The sequence below is a fragment of the Gossypium arboreum genome, chromosome 13 (genome assembly GCF_025698485.1).
Source record: "Gossypium arboreum isolate Shixiya-1 chromosome 13, ASM2569848v2, whole genome shotgun sequence".
Taxonomy (NCBI): domain Eukaryota; kingdom Viridiplantae; phylum Streptophyta; class Magnoliopsida; order Malvales; family Malvaceae; genus Gossypium; species Gossypium arboreum.
The window spans coordinates 26,002,919-26,013,827 of record NC_069082.1 but is presented as its reverse complement, the minus strand read 5'-3'; the positions used below and the strand labels follow the sequence as shown (position 1 = coordinate 26,013,827).

Here is a 10,909-nt window from a genome sequence, read left to right as displayed (position 1 = left end):
AGCATGCATATATGTGATAAGGCCGAATGGCCAATGTGATGAATGTGAGCATGCATATGTGTGATAAGGCCGAATGGCCAATGTGGTGAATATGAAAATGCATATATGCGGTAAAGCCGAATGGCTAGTGTGAAAGGCGATGTGCGTATATTGTGGCCGAACGACCAAATGTGAAAGGTGTGTATTATTAGATATTTTATGAGGCAAATGAATTACAAATATGACAGTCGATGTGAATGTGGTAACATGTGATTAAATGTACATGAAACTTGGAAATATATTCCGGGTGAGACCCGATGACTACGTGTGGAGATTATGTCTGGGTAAGACCCGATGACTACGTATGGATATTTTGTCCGGGTAAGACCCGAAAACTTCGTGTGGAGATTACGTCCGAGCTAAAGGTCTCGCCGATAATCCGAGTAGAGGTTAAAGCTATAAGACTTCGTAATAAGAATTGCTTATAAATATATTCAATGAAAGGTTAAACAGGTATGTACTCCAAGTTTATATGTGAGCTTGATTTGCACTAAATCATAAGGTAGTTATGTGATGCATACGAGAGCAATCTATGAGACTATTCCTATGATTATGTGACATCGGATCAGTGTGAGAGGTTATGTGAAATCATACGAAATATCTATGTCACATGATCTCACTTTTATGTGAAAGTTTATCTGCCTATTGTATATGATGAGATGTGCATATTCGGTAAAGGGATGGTATGCCCGAAGGAAGAGTGAAATAAAAATACGAACAACTATGTTATAATTTGATTGTTATCTGTTGACACTGCTTAAAACTTACTAAGCATTGTAATGCTTACTCCGTTTACTCTGTTTCCTCTATTTTATAGATCTCATTGCGAAGCTACAGGCTCGGGGATCGTCAGCAACTAGTCACACTATCACTATACCTTTGCTTGTTCTTGTTATGTTTAGAACTATTTTATGGCATGTATAGAATAGACTAGTGGCGGAAGAATATTTTTGGTTAATGTATATAAGCCATGCGAAAATGGCATCTTTTGAATGTTTACTTAGTGAAGCTTAAATTTTATCTCTGGATGTGCTTAGTACTTATTTAAATGAATGATCTTTATTTCAAGAAAAAGTTTAAAATTTTACTGTTCTGACATGAGTTACAAGTCCGGTAATGCCCCTTACCTATTCTGGCGACGGTTACGGGATAGGGGTGTTACACTTTGGGCTTTAGCACACAGTACCGGAGCATATCATCAAGATTTCAGTTACTCTTTTAGGAATACATACACTCAATTGATCTGTCAAAGAAAAACTCTGTTCATACTAAAATAATCATACGAATTTTCATCTTCAACAAATCACAATCCAATTAGCGCCTCTCTTTTCTCGGAGATGAGGTGTATCCCGATACAAAATTCATAATAACTCTTTCCCATTTTCATTTTAATATCATCACTAAGAGTAATAATTCTAATTGCTTTGGATATTCGGCTTTATCCTATTGAGAAAACAACATCTAAATACAAAAATAAAAAATATCAGGTTTCATATCCGTATACCAAAACATTTACTTCAAATCACTGTACTTTTTATTTCTCTTTGGATGAACAGATAAGATACTACTGTGAGCTCTGTACAAAATTTCTCTGCATAAGTCCTGAGTTCCTTAGTACATAAATTCTATCTTAGAATAGTAATAATAGTAATCATGTAACATCCTAATTTTTCGGATTTATTCGTGGTTTTCAATATTTTATAAAGACTTTAAATTATTGTATTTGGATGTGAAATTAATATTTTGAGTAAGTAAATGGGCTTATGGAAGGCCCATGAGTTGGCCAAAACCCAGTTGAATTTTTGGAATTTTAGACTTAGGAGTTAGGGGTTCTGGCTAAGTGGCCCTTAAGTAGAGTTGTGGGTAAATTGCATCACAAAAAGAGCCTTGGTAAAGTGGCAAGGGTGACACCACTAGGCTCCTAGAAAGGTGGCGTGTGGAGCTTTGATGGAGGCATGGGATCGATTCCCTGTGTTGACAAATAGATGCATTTATTTTTTAAGTGTAGGAGGGGTAAGTGTTGGAGTTCAGGTGGATTCTGCTAGAAGAGAGTTGGATCAGTTTAAATGCTTGGATTAAGGAGGGATAAGGGGAGAGATTTAAGGGATTTGGATGAGGCTAGGAGTTGGCCGAATTATGGGAATTGAAGAGGGAAAATCGGCAGGGGGTATTAGGTTGGTATTTCCGCACTTAGGGTATTGAGTGGTGCCGTTTTTCTTCTGCTTTAACACCTTAGGGTTGTTTTTCCTCTCTTTTTCCTCTCTAGCCAAAACTACCACCTCCCCTATTCTTCTTCTTCTATTTTTCTACTTCAAAACTATTCATCATACCTGCTATTCATCAATACTTTTGCGAAATCACAAAAGCGAAAACCCGTGATCACTTTGCTTGTGCGATTTCTTCAAAGCCGTGTTCTTCTATGTTCTTTGTTTTATTAATCTCGATTATCTTTTCTTAATCCTAGATACCGACACAATTCTACTTCAAGGTTATAGTTCCACATTATCATCTTCTTCACCACCCAAAAGCCGAAAGTACCCTTTGGTTTAGGGGCTTACAGTAGAAACTTCTTCAAACTCCCGGATTCGGGTTTTACCATTGTTCTAAGGTTAAATCTGCACCGGATTGCGAGGAAATCAAGTAGGAGTAAGGGTAAGTACTTATCATCTCGGATCTGTTCTTATTTTGCGATGTTAGGAAAAGCGAAATCCCTAAAAATTAGGGAGGCATCGATTTGAGCATAAGGCTTTAAGGGTTTGTAACTAATGTTTCTCTCGGTGATTAGAGTCTTCTTAAGTGTTGGATTGAAAGCGTGAATCATTGGAGCAATCGGATTCGGAGCTAGCTATCGATTTTGACAAAAAGGTAAGGTTTCAAAGGCTTTTAGGGACATGGTTCGATCATGGGTGAGTAAGTTTTGGAATTTAGTGATTATAGTTTGTAAATAAGCATTGTGCTAATCAATTATAGGATATCAAAAGAGATCTCGATGAGATCGTCGTGAATCGGTGTGTCATTTAACCCCCTTCCTTAGTTCAATTCGGCAAAAGTAAAATCTACCAAATTCCAGCATTTCATAGGCTTGTGAGTATCGAATGCTCTTAAGACATAGAGTAATTGTTAGATCTAGCACCGCAAAGTGGTAAGTAAGTTCGTGTGACATTTTAGCGTATTTCGGAAAAAGAGGCCTCGATGGGCCAAAACTGGGCCCAATGGGCTTACGGACCAATATGGGTAAAATATGGGCAAAGTAGCATGTTAGTTAGATGGTGGAACCAAATTGCATAAAACTGCTAAAAATTACTGAAGTAGCTTGCGTAGTTGCGTAAGTTACGAAATTACCCCTAAAGAGCATAATTACCGAAATACCCCTAGGGTTTAAATTGGTTAAACTGCATGATTGATTAATACTGTATTTTACATGATATGCATTTCTTAATATCTGTTGCATGGGATTGGGGTATTGATGGAGGAAATCTTGAATGTGGTTCATCCATGTCTTTGGAGGCTTTGCCTCAATCGATCGATAATTGAGCGCGTTCTTTTAACTGTGGAGTGTAGGGTTGGGTGGGTTGAGATATTCCCCACATGGAGTGTAGAAATTTGATGCAGGCGGTGTAGCGGTTGGTGGGTTGAGTAGTCTCCCAGTTGGGCTTGCATTCATTCTTGATATTGTTACATATGTTCTTGAATCGGGCCTATGGGCCATCTTGTTATGTTAAAAGGGCTAAGGCCTTGCTCTCAGATTCGAAAAGGGCTTCGGTCCACTGTGTCTTTGTTATCTGAATAGGGCTTAGGCCCAATGGGCTCGAGCTGATTTGGGCTTTGAATGGGTTTCTGTATACACCGAGTTTTCCCAAACTCACCCCTTCCTCTTCCATCCTTGCGGTGAGCCCTAGTTGGTGGACTTAGAGTCAAGGGATTCAGAGTGGCCATGAAGCTTGAATGCCGATTTTAAATAAGTTTAGCATTTAATTTGGATTATTTTTATTGTGCTTGAAGTTGTAATAAGGCCGCTTTTTATTAATTTTATTTTGGGGATTATTAAACTGGTTAGCACTAGGGTTCGTTTTACAAAAACTACTTATTTTAAAAGATCACGATGACCACAAAGTTTCATAAAGTAAATGTTTTCCAAGAGAATAAATATTTTAAGCAAACGTTTTCAACCTTAATCATTTTCTTAAGATGGGCATAATCACACGGTTTTACAAAAAATTATACGAGATGTTAGAGTGTGGCAATGGCGGTGTGCATGTCTAGGATTGGATCCAAGGAGCTTGGTACTTGAAGATCAAGCGGACTCACCTCCTCTTCTTCTGGTTTCCTACACGGTGCACGACTTCCGTTCACTTTAACCTACTTTTAAAAGTACCTTTTACAACACCAACTAAGTTTTTTCCAAACTAAGTAATACGGAATGTTTTGAACGCTTCGATGTGGCGCATCAGATCCGGTCATATCGTCTAGGCCGGGTTTGGGGTGTTACAAATCAGACCTGACCTAAAATTCAGAATCCAAAGTCGGCTCATACTGTACTTATTTAATTTACCACTTACTATCTCATTTCTGAGGTCTTCTGATTTATAATGGAAACATCGTTTTAGCTTTCAATTTAGCTAGAATCAGAACACCATCAATAAGGTCAATCTTGAAACCAATATTCACAAAGTGAAAAAAGATTTTCATTCAAGCATTTGAAAGTATTTTTGATTTACCCAAATGTTAATCGATATTCACTCACAATCTTTCAATAATTTAAGCCATCAATGTTGTCTTAAATTCAGATCTTTCTATAACATTAAACCTTAAACTCTTGCAACTAGTATATACGTAATACTTTTCACCGAAAAAAAGATGTCATCAGACCTTTTTAACACAAACACAATAACAACCAATTTCTAATTCACACGTCAGAAAATTCTTTGAATGTGACTTTAACCGTATGGAAGCATAAGCTATATCTTTACATTCTTATATTAGAACACATCCTAGTCAGTCAAATGACGCACTACTAAAAATCATCATTCTTTGCTTAATTCAAGCTAAAACTAGAACTAGTGCTACGGTTAACAATATCTACAACTGTTTAGAACTTCGCTAACATGTATCAAATGATTTCAAACATCACATATATGGTCACTTTACAAATTGGAACAACTTTGCTCATAACAGCATCTTTAAATTAAAAGAAATCTAACTGGTATGTTCCTGTATCATGCTTTCAAGAATATAAATTCTTCATTCAAACTGTTCGTCTATAAATCCATGTATGCACAACATTATTCTCGAACCAGAGGATAAATGCACATAGCTTAATATACCTTTTAACTGAATAGCTCACTCTGATTAAAACAACTGAGTCGATCTTAACTATTCAATAATAACATTCCATAGTGGTCTCTTCTTCATGTTGTTAGGATGACTCAAACATACAATCTTTCATAATTCTTTCAACATGCTAGTCACAGATAGTTACTAACTGCATTAACTCAAACAAAACATAACATCTTGTTTGAACTCACTGATAATAATCAAGATTACCTGAGGAAAGAAAACCAATATACAATTTGAACTTGAACTGTCATAATTCACACTTTTTCTGATATCGATCTTGTAACACCCCGAATTTGGGCCTAGAAGTATTGGGCCTTGAGTGGGGGTCCGTAAGGAGGTTGTATATAGGTATTTAATTGTGCAATGAAATGAAACAATTAAATGTTTGCTATTAGTGGTTAATGGCTTTGAGCGTGTTGGAGAAATCTTGGGTTCAAACTTGGGCTTTAGCAAAAATTTTGGTATTAAGTGAAAAAAACACGGATGCTTGGATGAGGGTTTTAAATTATTGTGTTAAATAAATGACACAAGGAAGCTTGTAGTCTAGTGGTTGTGGTGTCATTAAGGTTGTATGGGAGCTGGGTTCAAGCCTTGGCTCTTGCAATTTATTTTGTTTTTTTAAAGGAACACGGACTTTGGCCTTTAGACCTTATAATTAATTGGGGATAAAATATGACACAAAAAGCCTTGTGGCTTAGTGGCAAGTAGCGTGTGGAGCATTTAAGGGAGGCATAGGTTCGAATCCATGGCAAGCAAAAGAGCATTTATTTTGCTAACAGTGGCAAGAGTTGGTGTTGAATTTAAACTCTAATGTTGGAGGATCGCACATCGAAAGCTAATATAAGAGTGGTTGTGAAGTGGCTTTAAATAGAGGAACCATGAAGAGAGTAAATGTACCTTTCTTGGTGATCCCTTTCATTGTATGGCGTGCTCATTTGGGTTAGGCGTCATTAAGAGTGCTCGGAGCGTGGATTAACTCCAGTCTCCTATCGTGTGTATTTATCACTACTCTTGTTGTTCGATGGCTACTTGGCCGCGATGGGTGAAGGGGCCATGTGGGCCCAATGGGCCTCACGGCCCAATTGGATAAGTTGTTTGATTGTGTAGTAAATATTGGACTAGGCTAGGTGAATCGCATATCTGTGGCTAGGTTTGGGCTAAAAGGGCCACACGAGCGTGTGGGCCCATTTGGTAGAGAATAGGCTTTAGGCCCATTCGTATTGTTATCCATGTTTAGAATACTTTAGTTTACCAATTCTTGAAATGCCCTCGACTTGTAAAATTACCAAAGTACTCCGATTTACGTAATTACCGCTTTTACCCACGATTATAGAATTCTTGTTTTACCTCGATTTGTAAAATTACCGTTTTACCTCGATTCTGAATTACTGTTTTACCCTCGGTTCTGTAATTACTATTTTACCCTCGATTTACTGAATTACCGCTTTTACCCTCGGTTCTGTAATTATTGTTTTACCCTTGATTTACTGAAATTCTTGTTTTACCCTCGATTTATAAATTCTTGTTTTACCCTTGATTCACAGAATTACTGTTTTACCTTCGATTTACAGAATTATCGTTTTACCCTCGATTTTTAAAATTACCATTTTACCCTCGATTTACAGAATTACCATTTTACCCTCAGTTTACAGAATTACTATTTTACCCTCAATTTATAGAATTACCGTTTTACCCTCAATTTGCAAAATTACCAAAATATCCCTAGTTTGCAAAATTACCAAAATACCCCTGGTTTGTAAAATTACCAAAATACCCATGGTTTGCAAAATTACTAAAATACCCCTGTAAGGTAAAATTACCGTAAAGCCCCTGTAGGGTAAAGTGACCGTAATACCCCTGTATGGTAAAATGACGAATATGCCTTATGTTCCGTATGACTGATGTGCTTAGGATTTACATATATTGATATTGGAATAGTTGAGTTTGAGTGACAGGTGGTGGTTATCGTAGGTGATTGATTATGGAAACGTTTCAACTTCAACCCGTAACAGGTGTGTACTAACCTTCGTAATAGCTTAGATTAATATTTGCTGAAAAGCCGAAAGCTTCATATTTTAGTGATTCGAGAATTAATAATTAGATCTATTTTCTACGCACGTTTAAGTTGGATTCTAGCGGATATGGGGTAGGAAGGTATTTGGAACGTTCTTCAACGAGTAGATCTCGTGGTAAGTATTCGAACCTTCTTTCCATTTGTATCTTGTGGTTTAAGAAAAGCTGAAAATCCCTCTGTCGACTAAGGCTAAAAGGGTTTTTGGTGTTATTTGGTTTGTTGGTGCTAGTGAGGATTAAAGGCTACCGATTGAGGAGTGTGTGAAAAGCTTTGATCATCGGAGTGACTAAATCTAGTCATCAACTTCGGCAAAGGTATGAACCCAAGGGCCATTGTGGATGGTGGCCGAATGTGTAAGTGATGATAATAGGTAGTTTTCGATTTGGTTTAATAATAACATGGTCTAATCTACAAGTGGTTGATTATAGGAGAAATCGCATAGGAGATCTCGTCAAGGAATATCGCAAATCAGGTGTGTAACAAACCCTTTTCATAGCTTAAAGCGATAAATGCCGAAAAGCCGAAATGCCGAAATTCTGGCATTTCGAGGAGTTGTGAGCAAGCGAACGCTCACTAGTTAGTTAGAATCGATGAGATGATGATCGGGAATAATGGAAACGGTAAGGGCGTGTTTTTGGAGTTCACGATAAGTTGGGCCTCGAGAGGCTGAATTAGGGCCCAATAGGCTTTCGGGCCCATTTGGGTAAATTTGGTAGGAAATGGAAATCTGTTAAATTGCATGATAAGACTGTTAAAACCGTTATGGAATATAGGCTAAATGGGCCTAGATGACAGAATCGGCTAAGTAGGGCCTATTAGGGGTTTTTGGCCCAATAACTCGATTTCGCTAAAAATGGGCCAGAATCACTGTTTGCACCCATGAATTGTTTGTAATCGTTAATGAACATGGAAACCCTAATTTTTGGTAAAATTACAAGATTACCCTTATAACATGAAAATGACCGTTTTGCCCCTAGGTAAAAGTGACCATTATACCCCTAGGGTTTATATATGAACTTAATGCATGGGATTTTGATAAACATGATATGTATGATATGCACATGACATGTATGATATACACATGATATGTATGATATGCACACGAGATGTTCATAAATGCATTGGGTTGGGTTTTTATATGGATGGAGGAAGTGCAAAAGGGCTTATGCCCCAGTTATTAAAAGGGCTTATGCCCCAGTTATTAAAAGGGCTTATGCCCCAGTTATTAAAGGGCTTATGCCCCAGTTATTAAAAAAGGGCTTTGCCCCAGTTATTAAAAGAGGCTAGGCCTCCAGTTATATGATAAAGCAGCTAAGCTGCCAGTGGAGAGTTATGACGGGGTGGGTCGAGTTAATCCCCACATGGTGTGTTGGTTGGTACGGGTGGAGAGTAGCGGATGGTGGGTTGAGTAGTCTCCCCAGATGGGTTTGCATTCTTTCATTGACATTATATGTGATATTGAAATGGGCCTATGGGCCATACTGTTTACCATAAAGGCTTCGGCCCAGTAATATGAAATTTGAAAAGGCTTTGGCCCAGTGTTATAAAATATGAAATATGAAAAGGGCTATGGCCCAGTACATGTTTGAGATTGGATTTGGGCTTAGACCCAACAGGCTGTTATTGTTTTGGGCTCTGAAAGGGGCTTGTTGCACACTGAGTTTCCAAACTCACCCCCTTTCCTTAACCTTGCAGGTGAGCCTTGATGTGGGGACTTGGGCCGGAGGGGATTCAGAGTGGCCACGGTGATTGTCTTTGGACTTTTAAATAAGCGTAGGTTTTCTTTAAATTTCCTTTAAATATTATTTATTTTTGGGTTGTAATAAGGCCATTTTAACTTTCCTTTTATTTCGTTTCGGGATTACTTTAATTTTAATAACTTTAAACCTGGTTGATAATTATTCAAATGGGCTAGACTTAGGACGTGTTTTCAAAATGATACTTGTTTTCAAAATATCTCAACACCGCGATTAATCGATTTATCAAAGACGTCCACTTAAACAAATTTAAACTCAATATGACAAAGTGTGGCTATGGTTGTGGGCATGTCTAGTACTTAAGCAGCCTTCATGGCTCACCTCCTCTATCTCAGATACCTACCTGGTGCCCAGCTTCCATACACTTTGTTAACTCAACAAAATATATGGTTTTAAAACACTAAAAACGGAACGTGGGTTTTCAACTCCAATGTGGCACGTCAGATTCGGCCATAACGTCTGGGCCGGGTTTGGGGTGTTATAGATCTTTCTCATAAAAATTGGAAAAAAAAATCCAAATATCAGTATCATCATGTTCCTATGATTGAACCAGAAATATAACCATAATAAGCATAATTATTTTTGGCCACTGAACATACTTTAAAGATAAGCCATGCTTGATATTAAACAATTAGGATGATAAGAAAACCAAGATAATGATATCTAAGATACAAGACCATACTGAATGTCTGAGAACACAACTCATATGAAACAATAGAGATCCTGACGATTTCTCAGAGAAAACCAGAAGAAAAGGAAACACTGTTCATACATTCTGAAATCAATTGTAACAGAGATAAAATATTTTCCATATAGATAAAAACAGAATAGCAACCAGAAAAATTGAGGAATAGTTTCATATAAATTCACCATCCACTTTTATCTTAAACGTAACAAAATAGAGTACCAATGGAAGATAGAGGAATGCTGATCATAAATCAATCAGACCATGATGCTGAATAAGTCGATTAGTCGAGATTAACTTCTTCCCTAACTGTGGCATTGTGCATTCCAAATAATCTTTAAAACAATCTGATATCTCTCTCATAACTGTCTTTACTCACTAAGTCATTCTCATCTCTAATCACATTATTAATTATTCCACCACTGAACTCTTTAGTTTTATACTTGTAAACTTATTCAACATAATTCTCATAAATTTTCGTTATAAAAGCAACACTAGTAAGGGGGTGAGGTCGTAAAGCCTCTGACCTGACTCTTAAAAATACAAACATCTAACTTAGCATTCATCACCAACAATATTATCACAATCAAATATTTTACTTCAAGCAAATTAACATGCATAAATATAAGTTACATAGACTTACCGATTGTATTTATTTAACAAGTGTACATAAACATACATTCCATCAATTTTGAGTAAGTCTACTTTTCACATTCTCTTAATCAAACAAGTTAGGCACATAGCACCACATGATTATCAAGCAACAATAGATAGGCTTATCACAATATAAACTTTCATTTCATTTTGCTTTTCCATATTGCTCAACTTATGTCTCTTTCATTTTATACTTAATCACATACATATCATGAACTTTTATTCTTACCTTTCTGAGCTTCGTCTCATCACAAACACATTTTCAAACATCGTAATATCACTTTTAGTCTTATCAAAAGTAGCTCGGTTGGAAAGCATTTCTATCTCAACAGAATAATTTTGTCGAGATCGGAAGATATCACA

General features: G+C 37.0%; 1 long non-coding RNA gene across 1 annotated transcript; it reads left to right on the top strand.

The window, feature by feature from the left end:
- The first annotated feature begins 7,719 nt into the window (after positions 1–7,719).
- Positions 7,720–9,307, top strand: LOC128286658 (uncharacterized). The gene is made up of 3 exons (XR_008277277.1): positions 7,720–7,764; positions 7,879–7,922; positions 9,146–9,307. It is a non-coding gene; the product is annotated as an uncharacterized LOC128286658 (long non-coding RNA).
- Positions 9,308–10,909: the final 1,602 nt, after the last annotated feature.